Source organism: Adiantum capillus-veneris, chromosome 21 (genome assembly GCF_014529385.1).
Source record: "Adiantum capillus-veneris isolate H3 chromosome 21, ASM1452938v2, whole genome shotgun sequence".
Classification (NCBI taxonomy): Eukaryota; Viridiplantae; Streptophyta; class Polypodiopsida; order Polypodiales; family Pteridaceae; genus Adiantum; species Adiantum capillus-veneris.
The window spans coordinates 108546013-108572130 of record NC_140951.1 but is presented as its reverse complement, the minus strand read 5'-3'; the positions used below and the strand labels follow the sequence as shown (position 1 = coordinate 108572130).

Genomic DNA, 26118 nt, shown 5'->3' with positions numbered 1-26118 from the left:
TCATGAGCTTTTGCTCGGGAGGCACCGCATACCTAGCTCGGTAAGATTGGGGACATGGAACGGTCCCCTGCCCCCAATCGTACCTAGCTAGGTATGTCGTGCCTCCCTCACAGAAGCTCGTGATGTTGAGGTAAGTCACAATGTGGGAATTATCGTGAGAATTTGTCAAGAATGCATGGCACTAGCATTATTGAATAAGATGTATACGTGTAATGTTTTCTGATTATGAGCTTTTCATGGAGCAAAGGTGGTGGTACGCTTTGAAAATTGCAAATCGACGTTGATGCACATGCTCACCTTGTATGCACAACCTTCATATATGAAGCACAATGTGCTCTCATATGGTTCAGCTCTTGCCTTGTATGTGGGCTTGCTTCGAGAGATGATGCTCGCAAGTGCAACCTGTGGATATAGCAAAGCTGAGATTATCGACTTCCTAAATGATGTCAATGAACACCTTGAATCTGCTTACAATAAGGTACTATCTTTCTTGTTTTGGCACTTTTTGTGGGATTCACATTGTTTCTTAAAAAATAATCTAAAAATTCATTATCAAACAAGCATTAACTATCCAAGTTTATGTATTTTAGCATCTTACATATTTTCTTTCAGACATGATTAGCCCTTCTGATGAATGGTATTGGGCCATCAACGCCCTTTTGACGGGATAGAAATCACCTGTTGAGGGGTAGTTAGTTGTCTCTTTGGGAAGCCCGATTGTTGTCTATTGTAATATGATGTCTCTCAAGTCTCGCCACGAGCTTGAGGTACCTTTGTACATTATGTTGGTGAATGCAATACATACACTCTCTATCGTGAATTTGGGTTGGGGGGGGGGGGGGGAGAATGGCATTAACCATTGATGCAAATTAAAAATAAAAATAGAAAAAACTATTGTTCTACTTTCTAAACACAATTTAATGTAGCAGACAATGTTTGAAGTAGTTAGCAAGCTCGTGAAAGAATCGGGCGAATTTGTATATCCAAGTTTGGCCAATGTGCTCATGGATTTGGGAAATCTTGTGGGAGGTCCCATGAGCTTTAGCACGGAATGGCATGATGGAAAAGCTTGTCTTATTGCCAAAAACCATCCTGATTATGCAGAGAGTGATTTCGTGGACAACAAAGCTTATTATCAATTACAATTTCGCCCAAAATTTGCAGGAAAAAAAAACTACTATGGCATGCCACAGGTTTGTCCTTAGTTCCATCAATGGTCAACATTATTGCCTTCAAATGGTTTACTATATTCCTTTCCTTGACTATGCATTGTCTCCTCTCCTCTAACCCAATTTTTTTTGCCAAGGTCTTCATGAACAATCGTGCAACATTGCATGTGTATACAGAAGTGGATAACGATCTACAAGTAGCAGCCTTTGTGGTGGAGAAAACCATGCATATTAAGTTGAGGGTCTACTACTTGATCGACTATGATGACTATGATTCAAGTGATGTCGAAGTTACCATAAGCACTTCCAATAATCCGAAGGTGAGCATGAATCTATTAACTGTAGAGATATGAATGTGCTCCCCACTTAGTCAAAGAAGAATCTTCTTTTATGTATGTGTGTGGGTATGTGTTTGTATGTATATATATATACATGCATATATACATATGTATCACTACAAGAGGCTATTCATATTAGCGACGCTCACACAACGACTCTCAAAAAAAAAAATCCCGGCGTCGCTATGAGCGTCGCAAATTTACAAAGAAGTTTGCGAGGCTCATAGCGACGCCGGCTGGGGTAAAAAAATAACCGAGCGCGCCCAAAAACTCAGATCTCAGATCTGAGTTTTTCGGCGCCCTCAAGCAAGGAGCAGGTAACACTCTCCCTCACTCTCTCTCTCTCTCTCTCTCTCTCTCTCTCTCTCTCTTTTTCTTCTCCACACACACACACACACACACACACACACACGAGGAGAGGAAGGAGAGCCAGGTATGCTCCTTCCCTCTCCTCATTCTCATGTTCCCTTCGATCCCCTCTTTCTCTCTCCCTCTCTCTCTCTCTCACACACACACATACACACACACACATAGTGTTTTTGAGAGAGAGAGAGAGAGAGAGAGAGAGAGAGAGTACAAACAAAAACAAAAACGCACACACACATACATAAACAAAGAATGCACACACACATTGAGAGAGAAAAAGAGAGAGAGAGCATGCATAAACAAAAAACGCACGCATTGAGAGAGGAAAAGAGAGAGAGAACATGCATAAACAAAAAACGCACACATTGAGAGAGGAAAAGAGAGAGAAAACATGCATACGATCCAAAAAAACGCACACACATTGAGAGAGAAAGAGAGAGAAACTAATTTAACGTCGTAGGAAACTAATTAAAATTAAAAGACCTAAAGATCTAGCCGACGAGGAGTTGAACTCAAGACCTATTATTCAAGAGGGAAATGGCATAATCAATCTATCATACTTGGCATGGGTGATAGAAAGGTTATACCATTTATCTCTTTTTATTGGCACACACATCCACACACGCGCACACACACAAGAAGAAGAGAGGTATAACGTCGTAGGAAACTATCTTAAAAGATGTTAAAGATTAGGTTATATGTAGACTTACATTAAATTAGATTTAGGTTTATTTTTAACTATATTTACGTTTATTTAAGCTAGATTTAGATTTACGTTATATTAGATTAGATTTAGGTCTCCATAGACTGTGATGCCTGCATGAAGCGGGTGAAGAAAGCCCTCAATGGAATATAGGGTATTGCTGCCTTCACTCATGGTGGGCTCCGTTGATCAAAAAGTACTGGTGAAATGTCTTCAGAAGATAGGGAAGAAGGTGGATCTTCAGGGCGGCAAGAGTCACTACATCCCCGACACAATGACCATCTAGACAACCTCTAGTCATTAGACTTACGTTAAATTAGATTTAGCTTTATTTTTAGTTAGATTCACGTTTATTTAGATTTAAGCTTATTTACGTTAGATCGATTCCACGCCAGAATTACTTACGGTTTAGGGTTTAGAGTTAGACGAACAGTGAAAAGATCTACTGTGAAAAGATGTTAAGATGCTGTGAAGTGCTACATCTAGAGAAGAGGCAAAGGGGTTTTGTCCACTACATGTAGTATCATGTAGACGTGGGTGTGTAGATTTCTTGTACCCACAAATATAGGTATTGACCAATAAAGACGAGATTATAACCCGGTGGTTCTGATCTCCGTGCACCTCTAGACCGAGGTGTGCGGGGATTGGACATGACTAGAGAATGTGAGGTAAAGAGAGAGAGAGAGAGAGAGAGAGAGAGAGAGAGAGAGAGAGAGAGAGAGAGAGAGAGAGAGAGAGAGAGAGAGATAAGACGAAGAATGCCAATAGAATATTAATTTTTTTGTCCAGGTTATAAGTTTTTTATCCTCATTATGAGTAGCGACGAGGATGTGGGACCGTCCAACCGAAACACCTATCTCTCAACGAGGGTCTTATGTCCTTGTAACCAATGCAAGCATGTTGTGCGATGGACAAGACGTGTTTCTTTGCAGCACGTTCGCGAATTTGGCGAGTTCGATCCATCTATTATAGATTGAGTTGTTGCCAATTATAACTCGTCGGACTCGGACACTGGCCAACAAGCAGCAATCTTGCAACCCAATAGACGTGTTCGCAGGCGCTTTGGTCAAGCAGCATATGTGAGGCCACAAGATGTAGCCTCTGACAGCTCGGGGGATGATCATGCAGAGCACATTCCCAACGAGGCAATGTTTGAGCCCGAGATTGATGAAATGATCGAGATGATCATGGATTCAGAAAGGCTTATCTATGATGATATGAAAAGTGAAGCCGATACGCCATTGTATAATGGAGCACGTATGTCTAGATTGAAAGCACTCCTGGTTCTTCTCAACATGCAGGCAAAGTTTGGATGGAGTGACACTAGCGTCACAGCGATTTTCAAGTGATCTATTACAATTAGTTTACTTTAAAAGAACTCTAAATGTATAATGATCTGATAGATTTTTACACGACTGTATCATATTTTTATGTTGTGTAGATTGCTGAAAGAGCACATACTACCAGCTGACAATGTGATGCCAGATTCCCGAGATGAAGCAAGAAAGATTTTGCGAAACTTGGGGATGGATCACAATTCTATCCACGCTTGTCCTAATGACTGCATTCTTTTCAGAGGGGAATACATAGACATGGAGAAGTGTCCGAAATGTGATTCCGAAAGATATCGAGTAGATCTCCACGGGACAAAATTCCACAAAAGGTTTTGTGACATTTCCCTCTGCTTCCTCGCATCAAGCATTTCTTCGAATGTAAGTCCATGGCCGCCCTAGCATCATGGCATGAGGAGAATAAATCTTCGGATGGTGTGCTACGAATTCCTGCAGATTGCGTAGCGTGGAAACATATAGATGGAACATGGTCGGATTTTGCCAGGGAAGCTCGAAATTTGCGCTTAGGCCTGGCTATGGATGGCGTAAATCCATTTGGTCAAAGATCAACATCTTACAGTGTATAGCCCGTTGTCATCGTCAACTACAACATTCCCCCGTGGTTGACTACGAAGAAGGGGCACCTATGGCTAAGCTTGATTGTGCCAGGGCGATATAAAGTGGGGAATATGGATGTGTATCTTCGTCCACTATTGGAAGAGCTACAACAATTGTGGATTGGCATAGAGGTGGTGGATATGAGCCGACACACAGGACGACGGAATTCTTTGATTAGAGGCATTCTAATGTGGACCATGCATGACTATCCCGGGATAACAGAATGCTCAGGTGATCTATTGACACTCCTCACTCAGACACTGTAAATCTTGTTTTTTCCCATAGTTGATCTATTATCATGTGTATACATGCAGGGCTTCAAACAAGCGGATACAGAGCATGTGTCACATGTGGACCTAGACTGAATGCACGTAGGGCACCCTCACTGAAGAAGCAAATCTACGAAGGTCATCAAGCGTATCTTCCAGAGAATCATGTGTTACGCGACGGCTTTTTGGGAAGAGAGCCACCAAGGATGTCTGCACAAGCATGGTTAGTGCAGAAGGAGATGTGCGATGACGGATTGCCTCTAGGGATGAAGAGACTATCTCTATGGTACAAGTTACCATACTGGCCCCGACTCATGATCAATCACTTGCTCGATCCAATGCACATATTCAAGAATGTGGGTAATCTACTATGGGACCATCTTCAATGACTAAGACTTTATCTATTCTACCTCATAGTCGAGGACGACTATGATTTCAAGAGAGAGGTAATGTGATAAAATCTAATATCTAACTAACCCAAATGATTTTCTCATATTAAATTGATCACTTAATATGGGAGAATAAACAGGAACAAGTGGTAAGATATAGGTGTGTGCTTATAGATCTATCTCAACATGGGGCCAATGGTAAAGGGGCCCAAAAGGGAGATGGTCTATCAAAGAGCAAGGCTAACCAATGGAGCATAAGACCTTAGGGTTAGCTTCATTGAAGACCTCCAATAAATGTATGTAAAAAGTCCTTTGACCTTAAGTAAGCTAGGGCTGAGCTTGAGGTGGGAACCCGGCCCAAGCTCGAGGTGCTTGTCCTGCTTGAGGTGCTTGTCGTGCTTGAGGTGTTTGTCATGCTTGAGGTTCTTGATTAAGATGCTTGAGGTGCTTGACTGGCTCCATGCTTGAGGTGCTTGACTTGCTGCATGATTAAGGTACTTGAGGTGCCTTGAGAAGCTTGCCTGAGATGCTTGTGGGAACACCCCCTAGTTCAAGTGCTTTGTCATGCTTGATGAGTAAGGTGCTTGATCACCTAAAGTCAAAATCATTCCTACAAGAGGGGGGGCGAGCCCTTTTCCTAGGAGCTAGAGAGAGAACACCCACTCACACACACAAGGGAAGCCCCAGCTTGAAGAGGCAGCAAGGACACATGTGAGGCCCCTACCCATGTTTCCTTCATGTGTTGCTTGAAGCCTATTGGCTAAGCTTCAAAGGGGTCCAATGATAAATTACTTGAATTATCTAATTGATTTTTCATTTATCAAGTCCTCTCTCTCAAAGGGGAAAGGGGGACACTTGTCCCAAGGCTACCCATGTTGCTTGTAATGGCTCCTGCTTGTGATTGGCTAGGCCTGGAGGGGTCCAATGAGCTTCAAGCATGAGCTACAAGGGGGGGTCGACCCAAGCTAGCTAGGGCCTTGCTGGAGGGGTATACTCACCCACACACACTCACAATCACTCTCATTGTGTGCTATGCAAAGTGCAAGAGCTCCCTCTCCAAGCAAGTAGAGGTTGAGAGCCTACACCAACACTCTTGGCTATGGAGTGCAAATCCAACCAACAGCCATGCTTCAATGCTTAAGCTTGTCATCTCCTTCTTCTTCATTACTATGCTATTATGTATGCTAGCAACAAGAGTATGATAAGTGAGGAACTAATTCTTTCTCCTACGAAATGTTTCTTCTTCCTCTTCCCTACCCTCATTCCCTGCTAGCTCTCTCCACCTTCGAAGGTGTTTGAGGTCTTGGGACTGAGGCTTGGGATAGTTAAAGCTTTCTTCAAGTTTATGTTATGTTTGTGGTGCATGAAGCCTTCCATCTTCATGGCATCACCTAGGTCACAAGGAACACAAAGACTGTATTGTAACAAGTCTCTCTTTATGGGAGAAATCATAATACAAATGCCTATTGGAGGGGGGACCACCTCCACATAAATCCGGTCCTCAATTGTTGTCATGTTCTCTAAACTCTCTCTCTTGCAAAAGTATTGTCTATGCCAAGTTAACTAATTGCTATGATTATGTTGCTATCTTCAATTATGTCTACCCGCTATGCTCACAAAATCATTTCTTGAAAGTACTCTCATTAAATTCCGCTATTCTCAAATTGAACAGGCAAATTCCATTACAGTGGTATCAGAGCATTTGGTTTCTCTTTTCTTGCTTAGGAAGAGAGGTCCTTAAGTAGCCTATAAATGGTTGATGTTGTTAATTATAATAGAGTAAGTGGAACTGGGATCTAATACCGGTTTTGTTAAGCCCACTATGTGGGGGATGGTGCACACTTCGGGAGCTTTGGACTTAATAATGGAGTCTTTTTAGACTTGCCTACGGCTTTACCATTATTGAGCCATAAGAAGTCCGAAAGGAGCTAGCCCTTGGCAACTCTGCTATGTTAGACCTACTCCTCTACTCTCTATAATTAACCACTTTGAGCCGTCGGTGTAGATACTTAAGAGCCGATTTTCAAAGGCTAAGAGGAGTGGCAACTAAGGTTTTGAATTGCCAAAGCATACACTAAGTACATACATAAAATTTTGTTAACATGGCTGACAATAATCAAGAGAGTAGAATGAACATTGATAGCTTTGACTTTGCACATGAAGGTGCTAATGATGATGCTCCCATGTTTGTGAATTATCTTGTGACTAGGTTGCAACAAGCTATGGGCAACCCTACCTTGCAAGCCGAAGTTACTCAACAACTTCGTGCCTATGGAATTTCCCTTCCTCTCCAAGAGGAGAGAGAGCTTAGGAGGCCTCTTGAAGAGACCCCCAAAAGAAGACTCTCTCCCATTCGAGAGGAGGAATCCAAAGAGAAAGAAAGCAATGAAAGTCTAAGTTCTTCTGAAGATGTGGCTCCACGAAGAAGGCGGTCTAGACGATCACCTACTCCTCCCAAGAGGAAAAGAGCAACCCATAGTCCTTCTCCTCATCACTCTCAAAGACAAGAGAGGAAACAAAGGAAGAAAAGGGCTAGGAAGAGGTCACCCTCTTCTCCTTCTTCTTCACCTTCCTTCTCTTCCGATGAAAGTTATGGCTATTCTCCTAGAGAATACAAGAGGGGAGGACATCACAAATCATTTCCTGCATGGCGAAGGTCACAAAAGCTAAAGAAGTTCAAGGAGGGAGGAAAGAGTATCTCTTTTCTCACCTACGATGGCACCTTTGGTGCTACCGACAAAGTGTTGGCCTTCATCCAGCAATTTGATGCGGCCTTTGGGGACGAGGGCTTCACAGAGTCCTCCAAGCTACGCCATGTAGCTATGCACTTCCAAAAATTAGCTCGTCAATGGTGGGCTAGCCTTCGTGGCAATGGAGAAGCCCCAAAGACATGGAAAACTCTACGAGTTTCCATCATGAAGCAATTTCTTCCAAGCGATACTAAAGATAAAGTTCTTACCGAATGGCGCGGCTTGAAGCTCCTCTCTCATGAGTCTATCAACAAGTATGTAGATAAGTTTTGGGATTTACATCTCAAAGCTACTGTCTTTCAAAAGATAGACTTTGCCGAGCAAAGACAACAATTCTGTGCGGGATTACCTGAAGAGATGGCCGAATATATCAATTCTCAAAGGCCCGGTACTATTACCGAAGTAATCCACCACACCATGGTTGCTTCACGCATCAATTTCCATCAAGGGGCTAGACGTAATGTCAAGCCCATGGAAAACAAAGATAAAAATGATGCAAAGGGGAAATCCAATGCTCAAAATAATTCCCAAGGCACTTCCAACAACAACAACAACAACAATCGGTCCAAGGAGAAGGGAGTTTACAAAGGTAAAAACAAACTCTCTCCTGAAGAGCTTGAAGCTTTTCGCAAGGACCATAAGTGTTTCAAATGTGGGGAGCAAGGACATGGCTATCGTTCTTGCCCCAAGAAGAATACTCGCAATGAGACTCCTAGGGCTTCCACCATCGAAGCTCCAAAAGAGGATGCTCATTGCAAAGGATCATCACTCTCCTATGCTTGGGGAAAGGTAAGAGAGCATGATGCCTTCATCTTGTTTGACCCTGGCTCTACTCTCAACTTCATATCAATAGAGTTGGCCACCAAGTTGGGCATTCAAGCTTTTGAGATGGGAGATATAGTAACAGCTGATGCAGCTTTCAAGGGACAACAAGCCTCCATTACTCCCTTGATTGGGAAGTTGAGGCTTCATGTCCAAAGCTATGTCGACAAAGAAGACTTCTTCATCTCTACCCTCCAACATCAGGATGTTATCCTAGGGGCACCATGGTTTGATCGCATGGTTGCCAACATGAAGTTCCCTGAAAGGAGAATTTACTTCACCTACAGGGGAAAGAACATGTATATAGATGCTAGTGAGCGTGGTCGCACTATTCCACTTGTAAATCCTCTTTCTTTTGATAAATCAATGAAGAGCTCAGTTTCTGCGTACATGATTTATGTCAAAGAGTCTCTAAAAGCTAATAATGTTTCATCAAATGAAAATGATAGGAATCAAGAAGAGTTAGACTTGTCTACTTTTCTAAAATGATTCCAAGATGTGTTCATCGATGATATCCCTATGGACCTACCTCCAAAACGAGGGGATGATGACCATCGTGTTGAGCTCCTTCCAGGAAGCTCACCACCTAACAAACCTCCTTATCGAGTCTCACAAGCTCAACAAGAGGAGATCATGAGGCAAGTACAAGAGCTGGTAGACAAAGGGATGGTGAGGCCTAGTTCCTCTCCCTTTTGTTCTCCAGTCCTTTTAGTGCAAAAGAAAGATGGTACATACCATATGTGTGTGGACTATCGAGCACTAAACCATATCACTATCAAAAACAGATTTCCCGTACCTCGGGTAGAAGATCTGTTTGATAAGCTACAAGGCTCTACCTACTTCAGAAGGATTGACCTTAAGAGTGGCTATCGTCAAATAAGGATAGTGGATGAGGATATCTTAAAGACCGAGTTTTGCACAACATTTGGTCTTTATGAATATCTAGTCATGCCTTTTGGCTTGACTAATGCACCAGCTACGTTCAATCGTTTGATGGAGAAAATTTTTAGACCATATCGAAAATTCACTGGAGTTTTCTTCGATGATATCATCATTTACTCCAAGTCTTTGGAGGAACATAAGCAACATCTCCAAGTGATTTTTCAAGCCTTGAGGGAGAACCAACTTTTTCTCAACCAAAAGAAAAGTGAATTCTTCCTTCAAGAGATTCAATACCTAGGCCATATTATCTCTCACGATGGTATTCGTATGGATCCATCAAAGTTAGAGGTAATAAAATCATGGCCTAACCCAAGGAATCTACATGAGCTAAGAAGCTTTATTGGTATGTGTGCATACTATAGACGCTTCATAGCAAAATTCTCTCAAGTAGCAGGACCACTACACGACTTAACCAGGAAGAACGTTAAGTTTGTATGGACTGCTAAGGAGCAAAATGCTTTTGAAAAACTCAAAGAGAAGCTTACTTCCCAACCAGTCCTCGTGCTTCCGGATCTCTCAAAGCCATTTGAGGTCCAATGTGATGCTTGTGGTGATTGCCTTGGAGCGGTTTTGCTTCAAGAAGGGCATGCCATAGCATATGAGAGCCGAAGGCTCAATGGTGATGAACGAGTCTTGGGCATTTATGAGAAAGAGCTTTTAGCTGTTCTACATGCCCTAGACACATGGAAGCACTACCTATTGGGGACTCCATTTATCCTACGAACCGACCACCAAAGTCTCAAGTATTTCATGACGCAAACCAAGCTTTCCGACAAACAAATGAGGTGGGCAAATTTTCTTTCGCAATTTAATTTCCATATTGCTCACATAGCTGGTAAGAACAATCAAGTTGCCGATGCACTTTCACGACGACCAAAAGTTAATGCGGTGTCTATAGCTACTCACAATGATCTATCCTCTATGATAGATGAGTATGCTACTGACCCTGACTTTAGAGACATAATGTCAGCCCTTGCTTTGGGGAAGAAAGAGGAACCATTCACCTTGCAGGATGGTTATCTTCTCCACGGCAATAGGCTATGTGTTACCCATTCCCTTCGTGAAAAGGTTATGTATGAATCCCATGCTCCCCCATATGCAGGGCATAGAGGTATTCAACCTACTCTTCGAGGAGTAGAGACGTATTTCTATTGGCCTACCATGAAAGTGGACATACAAGAGTATGTTTCAAAATGTGTAGTATGCCAAAAGACCAAGTATGATAGAGGGAAGCAACCTGGATTACTCCAGCCATTGCCTATTCCAAATTCACCATGGGAGAGTATATCCATGGATTTCATCTTTGGATTACCCAAGTCTATCCATGGGAATACAGGAATATGGACAATAGTCGACAGGTTTAGCAAGCAAGCACATTTTATTCCTGTCAAAAAGACTATTAAGGCACATCAAATGGCAACTCTCTTCATATCTCAGATTTTCAAACACCATGGATTACCCACATCCATCGTGTCAGATAGAGATCCTAGAATGACCAGTAATTTCTGGAAAGGTCTCTTTGAAAATCTAGGAACAAGATTGAATTTCTCTTCGGCCTATCACCCACAAACGGATGGCCAAAGTGAGATAGCCAATCTTACGATACTCGATCTACTCAAGACTTATGTTACCGAAGTAGATCAACGCTCACAATGGGAAAAGTATTTACCGCTAGTAGAGTATGCCTACAATAATACTGTACATACTTCTACGGGCAAAGCACCTTTCGAGATCATAGAAGGAAGACCTAAAAGTCCCTTGCTACTAAAAGTACATGGGAAGATCTTCGTCGCCGATGACTATAGCCGTGACCTACAAGAATCTTTTCAAAAGATTAGGGAGGCTATAGCCATCTCTCAACAAAGGCAAAAAGCTGCTGCTGATAAGCACAGAAGAGCCTTAATGTTCAAAGAAAATGATTGGGTCTTACTCAAGTTTCCTAAGGCTCGATTAAGGCAAACGACGGGCAAAAATCCTACGGGCCATCAAAAGTATTATGCTAAACTAGCAAAAAGATACTATGGTCCTTTCCAAATCTTGAAGCCTATCAATGAGACAGCTTATCAACTCAAGTTGCCCAACCATTGGCTTATACACAATGCCTTTCATGTAAGCTTACTTAAGCCCTACAAAGGAGAGCCACCAATTGAACCAATTATTGAAGACCCTCCCGAAGTTGAAGACCAAGAAGAGGTGCTACAACCCGAAGCTATCCTTCGGCATGAAGACAAAGTACTACGACATGGTAAGATTATCCGATGGTATCTTATTAAGTTCAAAAATTATCCTTTTGAAGATGCTAAATGGATGCAAGGAGTACAACTTAAGGATAGTATGAACCTTGTCAATGCTTACAATGCTACATTAGAGTAAGCAAATGTACAAATTTCTTTTAAATAACTCATGTTTTTGTCTTATATGACTAGTCCTCTTTTTAATTGTGCACAAATTTAACTAGTATGCATGCTTAGAATCATGTTTGTGATGACGATGTCTCTCAAACACCAAGTAGAATTTGTCACTCTACTATGGGAGAATGAAATGGACTAAAAGAGCAGACATGCTTGCGGCAGCTATGTCTCCCAAGCACCAAATGGATTAGTCATCCATCTTGGAAAGATGTCGTAGGGTAAAAAGGGATCCTTTACCCGCTAAGTACGATTGAATAATGACTAAGACTTTATCTATTCTACCTCATAGTCGAGGACGACTATGATTTCAAGAGAGAGGTAATGTCATAAAATCTAATATCTAACTAACCCAAATGATTTTCTCATATTAAATTGATCACTTAATATGGGAGAATAAACAGGAACAAGTGTTAAGATATAGGTGTGTGCTTATAGATCTATCTCAACACGGGGCCAATGGTAAAGGGGCCCAAAAGGGAGATGGTCTATCAAAGAGCAAGGCTAACCAATGGAGCATAAGACCTTAGGGTTAGCTTCATTGAAGACCTCCAATAAATGTATGTAAAAAGTCCTTTGACCTTAAGTAAGCTAGGGCTGAGCTTGAGGTGGGAACCGGCCCAAGCTCGAGGTGCTTGTCCTGCTTGAGGTGCTTGTCGTGCTTGAGGTGTTTGTCATGCTTGAGGTTCTTGATTAAGATGCTTGAGGTGCTTGACTGGCTCCATGCTTGAGGTGCTTGACTTGCTGCATGATTAAGGTACTTGAGGTGCCTTGAGAAGCTTGCCTGAGATGCTTGTGGGAACACCCCCTAGTTCAAGTGCTTTGTCATGCTTGATGAGTAAGGTGCTTGATCACCTAAAGTCAAAATCATTCCTACAAGAGGGGGGGCGAGCCCTTTTCCTAGGAGCTAGAGAGAGAACACCCACTCACACACACAAGGGAAGCCCCAACTTGAAGAGGCAGCAAGGACACATGTCAGGCCCCTACCCATGTTTCCTTCATGTGTTGCTTGAAGCCTATTGGCTAAGCTTCAAAGGGGTCCAATGATAAATTACTTGAATTATCTAATTGATTTTTCATTTATCAAGTCCTCTCTCTCAAAGGGGAAAGGGGGACACTTGTCCCAAGGCTACCCATGTTGCTTGTAATGGCTCCTGCTTGTGATTGGCTAGGCCTGGAGGGGTCCAATGAGATTCAAGCATGAGCTACAAGGGGGGGTCGACCCAAGCTAGCTAGGGCCTTGCTGGAGGGGTATACTCACCCACACACACTCACAATCACTCTCATTGTGTGCTATGCAAAGTGCAAGAGCTCCCTCTCCAAGCAAGTAGAGGTTGAGAGCCTACACCAACACTCTTGGCTATGGAGTGCAAATCCAACCAAGAGCCATGCTTCAATGCTTAAGCTTGCCATCTCCTTCTTCTTCATTACTATGCTATTATGTATGCTAGCAACAAGAGTATGATAAGTGAGGAACTAATTCTTTCTCCTACGAAATGTTTCTTCTTCCTCTTCCCTACCCTCATTCCCTGCTAGCTCTCTCCACCTTCGAAGGTGTTTGAGGTCTTGGGACTGAGGCTTGGGATAGTTAAAGCTTTCTTCAAGTTTATGTTATGTTTGTGGTGCATGAAGCCTTCCATCTTCATGGCATCACCTAGGTCACAAGGAACACAAAGACTGTATTGTAACAAGTCTCTCTTTATGGGAGAAATCATAATACAAATGCCTATTGGAGGGGGGACCGCCTCCACATAAATCCGGTCCTCAATTGTTGTCATGTTCTCTAAACTCTCTCTCTTGCAAAAGTATTGTCTATGCCAAGTTAACTAATTGCTATGATTATGTTGCTATCTTCAATTATGTCTACCCGCTATGCTTACAAAATCATTTCTTGAAAGTACTCTCATTAAATTCCGCTATTCTCAAATTGAATAGGCAAATTCCATTACAGTGGTATCAGAGCATTTGGTTTCTCTTTTCTTGCTTAAGAAGAGAGGTCTTTTCTTGCTTAAGAAGAGAGGTCCTTAAGTAGCCTATAAATGGTTGATGTTGTTAATTATAATAGAGTAAGTGGAACTGGGATCTAATACCGGTTTTGTTAAGCCCACTATGTGGGGGATGGTGCACACCTCGGGAGCTTTGGACTTAATAATGGAGTCTTTTTAGACTTGCCTACGGCTTTACCATTATTGAGCCATAAGAAGTCCGAAAGGAGCTAGCCCTTGGCAACTCTGCTATGTTAGACCTACTCCTCTACTCTCTATAATTAACCACTTTGAGCCGTCGGTGTAGATACTTAAGAGCCGATTTTCAAAGGCTAAGAGGAGTGGCAACTAAGGTTTTGAATTGCCAAAGCATACACTAAGTACATACATAAAATTTTGTTAACATGGCTGACAATAATCAAGAGAGTAGAATGAACATTGATAGCTTTGACTTTGCACATGAAGGTGCTAATGATGATGCTCCCATGTTTGTGAATTATCTTGTGACTAGGTTGCAACAAGCTATGGGCAACCCTACCTTGCAAGCCGAAGTTACTCAACAACTTCGTGCCTATGGAATTTCCCTTCCTCTCCAAGAGGAGAGAGAGCTTAGGAGGCCTCTTGAAGAGACCCCCAAAAGAAGACTCTCTCCCATTCGAGAGGAGGAATCCAAAGAGAAAGAAAGCAATGAAAGTCTAAGTTCTTCTGAAGATGTGGCTCCACGAAGAAGGCGGTCTAGACGATCGCCTACTCCTCCCAAGAGGAAAACAACAACCCATAGTCCTTCTCCTCATCACTCTCAAAGGCAAGAGAGGAAACAAAGGAAGAAAAGGGCTAGGAAGAGGTCACCCTCTTCTCCTTCTTCTTCACCTTCCTTCTCTTCCGATGAAAGTTATGGCTATTCTCCTAGAGAATACAAGAGGGGAGGACATCACAAATCATTTCCTGCATGGCGAAGGTCACAAAAGCTAAAGAAGTTCAAGGAGGGAGGAAAGAGTATCTCTTTTCTCACCTACGATGGCACCTTTGGTGCTACCGACAAAGTGTTGGCCTTCATCCATCAATTTGATGCGGCCTTTGGGGACGAGGGCTTCACAGAGTCCTCCAAGCTATGCCATGTAGCTATGCACTTCCAAAAATTAGCTCGTCAATGGTGGGCTAGCCTTCGTGGCAATGGAGAAGCCCCAAAGACATGGAAAACTCTACGAGTTTCCATCATGAAGCAATTTCTTCCAAGCGATACTAAAGATAAAGTTCTTACCGAATGGCGCGGCTTGAAGCTCCTCTCTCATGAGTCTATCAACAAGTATGTAGATAAGTTTTGGGATTTACATCTCAAAGCTACTGTCTTTCAAAAGATAGACTTTGCCGAGCAAAGACAACAATTCTGTGCGGGATTACCTGAAGAGATGGCCGAATATATCAATTCTCAACGGCCCGGTACTATTACCGAAGTAATCCACCACACCATGGTTGCTTCACGCATCAATTTCCATCAAGGGGCTAGACGTAATGTCAAGCCCATGGAAAACAAAGATAAAAATGATGCAAAGGGGAAATCCAATGCTCAAAATAATTCCCAAGGCACTTCCAACAACAACAACAACAACAATCGGTCCAAGGAGAAGGGAGTTTACAAAGGTAAAAACAAACTCTCTCCTGAAGAGCTTGAAGCTTTTCGCAAGGACCATAAGTGTTTCAAATGTGGGGAGCAAGGACATGGCTATCGTTCTTGCCCCAAGAAGAATACTCACAATGAGACTCCTAGGGCTTCCACCATCGAAGCTCCAAAAGCGGATGCTCATTGCAAAGGATCATCACTCTCCTATGCTTGGGGAAAGGTAAGAGAGCATGATGCCTTCATCTTGTTTGACCCTGGCTCTACTCTCAACTTCATATCAATAGAGTTGGCCACCAAGTTGGGCATTCAAGCTTTTGAGATGGGAGATATAGTAACAGTTGATGCAGCTTTCAAGGGACAACAAGCCTCCATTACTCCCTTGATTGGGAAGTTGAGGCTTCATGTCCAAAGCTATGTCGACAAAGAAGACTTCTTCATCTCTACCCTCCAACATCAGGATGTTATCCTAGGGGCACCATGGTTTGATCGCATGGTTGCCAACATGAAGTTCCCTGAAAGGAGAATTTACTTCACCTACAGGGGAAAGAACATGTATATAGATGCTAGTGAGCGTGGTCGCACTATTCCACTTGTAAATCCTCTTTCTTTTGATAAATCAATGAAGAGCTCAGTTTCTGCGTACATGATTTATGTCAAAGAGTCTCTAAAAGCTAATAATGTTTCATCAAATGAAAATGATAGGAATCAAGAAGAGTTAGACTTGTCTACTTTTCTAAAAGGATTCCAAGATGTGTTCATCGATGATATCCCTATGGACCTACCTCCAAAACGAGGGGATGATGACCATCGTGTTGAGCTCCTTCCAGAAGGCTCACCGCCTAACAAACCTCCTTATCGAGTCTCACAAGCTCAACAAGAGGAGATCATGAGGCAAGTACAAGAGCTGGTAGACAAAGGGATGGTGAGGCCTAGTTCCTCTCCCTTTTGTTCTCCAGTCCTTTTAGTGCAAAAGAAAGATGGTACATACCGTATGTGTGTGGACTATCGAGCACTAAACCATATCACTATCAAAAACAGATTTCCCGTACCTCGGGTAGAAGATCTGTTTGATAAGCTACAAGGCTCTACCTACTTCAGAAGGATTGACCTTAAGAGTGGCTATCATCAAATAAGGATAGTGGATGAGGATATCTTAAAGACCGAGTTTCGCACAAAATTTGGTCTTTATGAATATCTAGTCATGCCTTTTGGCTTGACTAATGCACCAGCTACGTTCAATCGTTTGATGGAGAAAATTTTTAGACCATATCGAAAATTCACTGGAGTTTTCTTCGATGATATCATCATTTACTCCAAGTCTTTGGAGGAACATAAGCAACATCTCCAAGTGATTTTTCAAGCCTTGAGGGAGAACCAACTTTTTCTCAACCAAAAGAAAAGTGAATTCTTCCTTCAAGAGATTCAATACCTAGGCCATATTATCTCTCACGATGGTATTCGTATGGATCCATCAAAGTTAGAGGTAATAAAATCATGGCCTAACCCAAGGAATCTACATGAGCTAAGAAGCTTTATTGGTATGTGTGCATACTATAGACGCTTCATAGCAAAATTCTCTCAAGTAGCAGGACCACTACACGACTTAACCAAGAAGAACGTTAAGTTTGTATGGACTGCTAAGGAGCAAAATGCTTTTGAAAAACTCAAAGAGAAGCTTACTTCCCAACCAGTCCTCGTGCTTCCGGATCTCTCAAAGCCATTTGAGGTCCAATGTGATGCTTGTGGTGATTGCCTTGGAGCGGTTTTGCTTCAAGAAGGGCATGCCATAGCATATGAGAGCCGAAGGCTCAATGGTGATGAACGAGTCTTGGGCATTTATGAGAAAGAGCTTTTAGCTGTTCTACATGCCCTAGACACATGGAAGCACTACCTATTGGGGACTCCATTTATCCTACGAACCGACCACCAAAGTCTCAAGTATTTCATGACGCAAACCAAGCTTTCCGACAAACAAATGAGGTGAGCAAATTTTCTTTCGCAATTTAATTTCCATATTGCTCACATAGCTGGTAAGAACAATCAAGTTGCCAATGCACTTTCACGACGACCAAAAGTTAATGCGGTGTCTATAGCTACTCACAATGATCTATCCTCTATGATAGATGAGTATGCTACTGACCCTGACTTTAGAGACATAATGTCAGCCCTTGCTTTGGGGAAGAAAGAGGAACCATTCACCTTGCAGGATGGTTATCTTCTCCACGGCAATAGGCTATGTGTTACCCATTCCCTTCGTGAAAAGGTTATGTATGAATCCCATGCTCCCCCATATGCAGGGCATAGAGGTATTCAACCTACTCTCCGAGGAGTAGAGACGTATTTCTATTGGCCTACCATGAAAGTGGACATACAAGAGTATGTTTCAAAATGTGTAGTATGCCAAAAGACCAAGTATGATAGAGGGAAGCAACCTGGATTACTCCAGCCATTGCCTATTCCAAATTCACCATGGGAGAGTATATCCATGGATTTCATCTTTGGATTACCCAAGTCTATCCATGGGAATACAGGAATATGGACAATAGTCGACAGGTTTAGCAAGCAAGCACATTTTATTCCTGTCAAAAAGACTATTAAGGCACATCAAATGGCAACTCTCTTCATATCTCAGATTTTCAAACACCATGGATTACCCACATCCATCGTGTCAGATAGAGATCCTAGAATGACCAGTAATTTCTGGAAAGGTCTCTTTGAAAATCTAGGAACAAGATTGAATTTCTCTTCGGCCTATCACCCACAAACGGATGGCCAAAGTGAGATAGCCAATCTTACGATACTCGATCTACTCAAGACTTATGTTACCGAAGTAGATCAACGCTCACAATGGGAAAAGTATTTACCGCTAGTAGAGTATGCCTACAATAATACTGTACATACTTCTACGGGCAAAGCACCTTTCGAGATCATAGAAGGAAGACCTAAAAGTCCCTTGCTACTAAAAGTACGTGGGAAGATCTTCGTCGCCGATGACTATAGCCGTGACCTACAAGAATCTTTTCAAAAGATTAGGGAGGCTATAGCCATCTCTCAACAAAGGCAAAAACCTGCTGCTGATAAGCACAGAAGAGCCTTAATGTTCAAAGAAAATGATTGGGTCTTACTCAAGTTTCCTAAGGCTCGATTAAGGCAAACGACGGGCAAAAATCCTACGGGCCATCAAAAGTATTATGCTAAACTAGCAAAAAGATACTATGGTCCTTTCCAAATCTTGAAGCCTATCAATGAGACGGCTTATAAACTCAAGTTGCCCAACCATTGGCTTATACACAATGCCTTTCATGTAAGCTTACTTAAGCCCTACAAAGGAGAGCCACCAATTGAACCAATTATTGAAGACCCTCCCGAAGTTGAAGACCAAGAAGAGGTGCTACAGCCCGAAGCTATCCTTCGGCATGAAGACAAAGTACTACGACATGGTAAGATTATCCGATGGTATCTTATTAAGTTCAAAAATTATCCTTTTGAAGATGCTAAATGGATGCAAGGAGTACAACTTAAGGATAGTATGAACCTTGTCAATGCTTACAATGCTACATTAGAGTAAGCAAATGTACAAATTTCTTTTAAATAACTCATGTTTTTGTCTTATATGACTAGTCCTCTTTTTAATTGTGCACAAATTTAACTAGTATGCATGCTTAGAATCATGTTTGTGATGACGATGTCTCTCAAACACCAAGTAGAATTTGTCACTCTACTATGGGAGAATGAAATGGACTAAAAGAGCAGACATGCTTGCGGCAGCTATGTCTCCCAAGCACCAAATGGATTCGTCATCCATCTTGGAAAGATGTCGTAGGGTAAAAAGGGATCCTTTACCCGCTAAGTACGATTGAATAATGACTAAGACTTTATCTATTCTACCTCATAGTCGAGGACGACTATGATTTCAAGAGAGAGGTAATGTCATAAAATCTAATATCTAACTAACCCAAATGATTTTCTCATATTAAATTGATCACTTAATATGGGAGAATAAACAGGAACAAGTGTTAAGATATAGGTGTGTGCTTATAGATCTATCTCAACACGGGGCCAATGGTAAAGGGGCCCAAAAGGGAGATGGTCTATCAAAGAGCAAGGCTAACCAATGGAGCATAAGACCTTAGGGTTAGCTTCATTGAAGACCTCCAATAAATGTATGTAAAAAGTCCTTTGACCTTAAGTAAGCTAGAGCTGAGCTTGAGGTGGGAACTCGGCCCAAGCTCGAGGTGCTTGTCCTGCTTGAGGTGCTTGTCGTGCTTGAGGTGTTTGTCATGCTTGAGGTTCTTGATTAAGATGCTTGAGGTGCTTGACTGGCTCCATGCTTGAGGTGCTTGACTTGCTGCATGATCAAGGTACTTGAGGTGCCTTGAGAAGCTTGCCTGAGATGCTTGTGGGAACACCCCCTAGTTCAAGTGCTTTGTCATGCTTGATGAGTAAGGTGCTTGATCACCTAAAGTCAAAATCATTCCTACAAGAGGGGGGACGAGCCCTTTTCCTAGGAGCTAGAGAGAGAACACCCACTCACACACACAAGGGAAGCCCCAACTTGAAGAGGCAGCAAGGACACATGTCAGGCCCCTACCCATGTTACCTTCATGTGTTGCTTGAAGCCTATTGGCTAAGCTTCAAAGGGGTCCAATGATAAATTACTTGAATTATCTAATTGATTTTTCATTTATCAAGTCCTCTCTCTCAAAGGGGAAAGGGGGACACTTGTCCCAAGGCTACCCATGTTGCTTGTAATGGCTCCTGCTTGTGATTGGCTAGGCCTGGAGGGGTCCAATGAGCTTCAAGCATGAGCTACAAGGGGGGGTCGACCCAAGCTAGCTAGGGCTTTGCTGGAGGGGTATACTCACCCACACACACTCACAATCACTCTCATTGTGTGCTATGCAAAGTGCAAGAGCTCCCTCTCCAAGCAAGTAGAGGTTGAGAGCCTACACCAACACTCTTGGCTATGGAGTGCAAATCCAACCAAGAGCCATGCTTCAATGCTTAAGCTTGCCATCTCCTTCTTCTTCATTACTATGCTATTATGTATGCTAGCAACAAGAGTATGATAAGTGAGGAACTATTTCTTTCTCCTACGAAATGTTTCTTCTTCCTCTTCCCTACCCTCATTCTCTGCTAGCTCTCTCCACCTTCGAAGGTGTTTGAGGTCTTGGGACTGAGGCTTGGGATAGTTAAAGCTTTCTTCAAGTTTATGTTATGTTTGTGGTGCATGAAGCCTTCCATCTTCATGGCATCACCTAGGTCACAAGGAACACAAAGACTGTATTGTAACAAGTCTCTCTTTATGGGAGAAACCATAATACAAATGCGTATTGGAGGGGGGACTGCCTCCACATAAATCCGGTCCTCAATTGTTGTCATGTTCTCTAAACTCTCTCTCTTGCAAAAGTATTGTCTATGCCAAGTTAACTAATTGCTATGATTATGTTGCTATCTTCAATTATGTCTACCCGCTATGCTCACAAAATCATTTCTTGAAAGTACTCTCATTAAATTCTGCTATTCTCAAATTGAATAGGCAAATTCCATTAGAGTGGATTTCACAATATGGGGATGCAAAGCAAGAGCGACAAAGGGCACAAATCGAGTGGAGACGGGGAAGACGACCACCGATGCACTATCCAGCGGTTCTGGAGAGCCTACCAACCTTCATGAGCTTAAGATGGTTGCACAACCAATTGAAAAGCGCACAACAATGCGGTGACGAAGTGACTGAAGAGGAGTGGGAGTACTCTCGGGGTTGCGTGACCAAGGTAAGTTTGCAATGTACGACTAGCAAGTGACTTTATTTATAAACGTTTGAACGGCCACTCATAATCTTTGTTCGTTGTAGTATAAGTCATACACAGCAGCATGGTGTAAAGATCGACATTTTAGGGTGGAACGAATCGACAAAAAGCGTTTTACTCAAGATTGTGGAATCATGGCAAAATTTGAACAGTCTAGTCGACGACGTTCCTCTGATGCAGATCCTGTTGTGGCGGAACTCACTTACTTCGGCACGCTGCAAGAGATTTTGAGGATCGATTACAGAGGATTTTTTGTCGACTTGTTCGGCGTGCAATGGTTCAAGATAATCATGGAGAATCGCAACGCTACTGTGCGTAGAGGAGAGTGTGGTTTTCTTGAGGTGGATTCTACTAAGAAATGGACTGACCTAAGAGACACTTTCGTACTACCCGAGCATTGTGAACAAGTAAGTATGTAAATAGTTAACATCCCCCTTTTACAAGTTATGTGCTTGAAAGCTCTCATGTAAGTTATGTGGCTCTCGCAGGTAATATTTCATCCTACAAAGTCTACATCAAACTGGTGGTACGTCATAGAGGTAGCCCCTCGTAGTGCAAGGACGTATGAAGGCTACCATGTGCCAATCACAACGACATCAATGGAGGAGATCAGAGAAGATGCTCAATCAGAAGCCGCTACGGTGGTTCCAGACGAGCATCAAGATGCTACTACTCTATATGGGGTGCATGCAGAGGAGCTACAAAATGAAACAGAGGATATGTGTTTAAACGGAGAGCTCTATATAGATATAGGAAGTTATGCTGAGTTATGCGAGGATGAGAGAGAGATCTCTTAAAGCCACAAATATTGTATTTGAATAATTTTGCTCCGTGTTGTAAAAGCTCTGGCTCTCTAAGTACCTTCCATGGTGTATAATGCTCTTTTCTACTCGCGCTCACATCTTTTGATTGAAAATTCTGAGTTTTCGACTTGCCTCTTCTATCACTCAATTCATTGCGTCATTGTATTTATATGCGTCATTACGTCATTGTATTTAATGGTCTTTGCGTCATTGTCTACTCTATTCATTCAATATTAAGTTTAAATATTCGTGTGTTTAATGCAGGTATGGATGATGAGGAATTTCTTTCTTCTTTGTCACCGCAGCAGAGATAGTGGTACGTGGAGCGTCATCGCTCTGGCGCATCATCGCACGTTCCTACTCCATCCGCATCTCCCTCTCTTTCGGAGCATTCGGCGCGCTCGGAGGCTTCGGCGTCGACGAGACGAGCTTCACACTCGTCTAGACACCGGCGCTCTAGTGGTGGCGGTGGCGGTTGTTGTGGGGATTCCGCCACCGATGCCTCCACACCGCCTCGTGTTCCACGAGGCTCTTTACCCTCCCCTTCTTTGCCCGCCCCCACACCAGCCACAGCATCGCCATCTATGCCAGGTTTTGCACGGCTAACTGTTCCTAGAAGCTACACACCTCTACCTACTCCGCCAGGAGCCAACCCACTCGACACTCCTCGCTTCGGGCCCAAGACGCCGGTGGAGACACCTGACGTCCGTACCCCCATCGACATGCCGCTAGAGACCCCTGCCGGGACACCCAGGTTCACGCGTCACCGGCCAGAGGACTTGTCTTACTCCATCGACATCAGCGGCGGCATCATCATGGATGATGACGGCAAGAAGGTGATCTCGCGCATGCGTGGTCTTTGCTCTCAACTGTTTAGACACTACATACTAAAAAAATGGAGTGAAGTACCAAGTGATTTAAAAAACAGAGTCATCAGCATACTTCATGATGAGTTTCCCGTTCCAACACGGGATCAGCGCTTCAATGAAGACCTGATGAAGATTCGAATGCGCGAATACTGCAAACACAAGCGTTCCGAAGTGCAAAAAGCAATCAAGAATGGGTGGAACAGGCCAGATTGGCTGGCCAAAGAAGATTGAATACCATATTAGTGAATCTGAGAATTTCCCAATTCCCACTTTTAAAACAAGCTTAAGATTTGACCACATGGACAAATCTTAGCCAAAGTTTTGAGAGCATGGCTTGAAAGAGCTTTTTTAAAGCACTACCTTGTGGAAGTCTTTGGTCTTAAAAATAGTTTGAGATTTGTCCATATGGCCAAATCTTCAAGACATTGATGATTCCCAAATTGGCTCTAAAGTCTCAAACTCTCTAATATGGTGTTATTGGAAGAATGCGAAGAAAGCAGCGCGCGAGAATCCCGACAAGTGGAAGCAACAAAAGGATGCAGCCAGAGCGCGAGTAGAGGCAGGGAGCTCGCACCACTTGGGGAGCGGTGGATGGGCATCATTTGAGGCCGATTTTGTAAGTGTTTTCGCATTGCTCTTTATGTTCGATAGTTTAGGGTTTATGAGTTTTTTAATTCTAACATAATGAAATCTTTGTATGTTTTGACAGTGGTCGATGACAGAACGTGATCCCACACCATACCAGCGCGAGTACGCAGGCAGGAAGGGCTTAAACGCCCTGATGGACATTCTCAGTTCTCGCGGCGGCATGGTTAGTATTAGGGTTTACTCTTTTTTATTTTTTGTATTGTTTTATAAATGTCGTTATATGTTTATACTTACTGAAAGCTCTCTTATTGTCTTTTTTTGCAGAATCCGACAGATACGCCGCTTGGACGCGATGAGACGTCTGACTAGACGACGTCAATTTAGTCGTAGCTAGATAGCATTAGTTTAGGGTTTCTCATAGCTTATGTATCATGAGACGGATTTTATACGTCTTTTTGAACCATGTATATTATTACATTTGTCACCGCAGTTCCTTTTGCCAATCAATTCTTTATGCCTATGATGTTGTACAATTGTCATTATTACATTTGCCAATCAATTCATTTTGCCTATGATCTGTACAATTGTCAATTTTGCAAACAATGCGTCTTGTGGGTGACTATTTTGGGTCTATTATCTACCCTTGCACTTTTTTTAAAAAGTGAATCAAGTACAATATGGTTGATGGGTGGCAGGGCATTGAATGCCCTGCCACCAAAAAAAAATTATCTCGGGCGTCGCTATAAGCGTCGCTATTTATGGCTCTGTAGCGTCGCTATGAGCATCGCTATAGTCTTCTGTGTAAACGTCGCTATATGCGTCGCTATATAGCGACGCTTATAGCGACGCATATAGCGACACCTATAGCGACGCTCTCGTAGCGACGCTCGTAGCGACGGTTTTAGCGACGCCGGGGGGTTATAAAAACCCAGTGTATTTCCGTCGCTAATAGTGTCACAAGAGCACACAACCTCTTGTAGTGTATACACACACACACACACATATATATGTATATACATAAATATATGTACACACACACACATACATATATACACACATATATACACATATAAAAATTATTTAATCAGGTGACTTAAACTGACAAAGAGAATTATAAAAATTGTGCCTACTGTTTAATTACCATTTAGTTTATTGCTTTACATATGACTTTTCTTTGTGTTGTCCCATAGGTTCATCAATTCAACCTTAACAAAAGAGAGTTCAATCAATCGTGTCGTTCCCATGGGTGCGAATGTACTATGCCAGCTATTCAGAGGGTGGATCATGGAGTACAGATTATGATAGGTTTAGTGCAAACTTAAAAATGCATTATGATGAGTATACAGGCTTTGAACCTCAGGGAGGCAAGAGATATACAATCAGAACTAAGGCCGGTAGCACTGCAACAAAGAACTATTACATTATTGGCTTTGAAATTGTTCCCACCAATGGAGTCCCCGACGTGGTAGAGACTCTTGTCAATGTTGTTGAGAAGATAGCTAGTGCGACTGTTTCTGGTATCAGTAATGTTGTCTCAGGATCCATTGGTGCAGTTTCTTCAATATTCTAAATAGATCCCATTTGGGGCAGAGAGAATAATGTTCCAATTCTGTACTCTTGTTGGTCATCTCTCAAGAATGTATGCTTTGGACTTCAAAAAAAGAGAAAACAATCAAGGTTTTCTGTTTTAATTTGAACTACCATATTTCAAAATCTAGTCAAATTGCAAAGAACCATGTGTAATGAGCTATAATAATTCTAAGAACACTTGGGTCAATTTATTTTTTTAATTAGCCTCTTACCTTTTCGTTAAAGTGTCACATTTGCAAACATTCGACTTCCATTTTTTTATTTTGCCAAACTCACAAATGTGCGTGGTGTATATTATATTATATTAGCATAATACCATAAACTTACAACAAATCCATGCTTTGCTGAGTCATGGATACCATAGAACACAAATAATGCCGTACAGAACAGTCCTTCCTTTAGTGTGTTTAAGTTTTAACTTTGGAATGACCTCTCTAGACCAAAGAGTGTTGTGCATTTTGATGAAAGGGCAGTCACTTTAGTGACTTTACCCTTCCGTCTACTACCATTGTGTGCACGATTGGCTACGTGGCTCACTTGTTCTGAGGCATCCAACGAATCGAACCCACTACCTTTGGAATGACCGCTCTAGACCAAAGAGTGTTGTGCGTTTCGATGAAAGGGCAACGACAGGGCCGGATCCAACCAACCAGAGAAGTCAACAGCGATATGGAAAAGCAATCCATGCACCTTCGGATGAGTGAAACCAACCATGGATGAAGCCAACATATGGAAATCTCTGTCACC

At 42.4% G+C, this 26118-nt stretch overlaps 1 pseudogene across 1 annotated transcript; it reads left to right on the top strand.

Moving 5' to 3' along the window:
- Positions 1-283: 283 nt before the first annotated feature.
- LOC147431509 (uncharacterized) lies at positions 284-25366 on the top strand (annotated as a pseudogene). The gene is made up of 4 exons (XR_015185671.1): positions 284-478; positions 930-1193; positions 1307-1489; positions 24972-25366. The product of XR_015185671.1 is annotated as an uncharacterized LOC147431509 (transcript).
- The last annotated feature ends 752 nt before the right edge of the window (positions 25367-26118 follow it).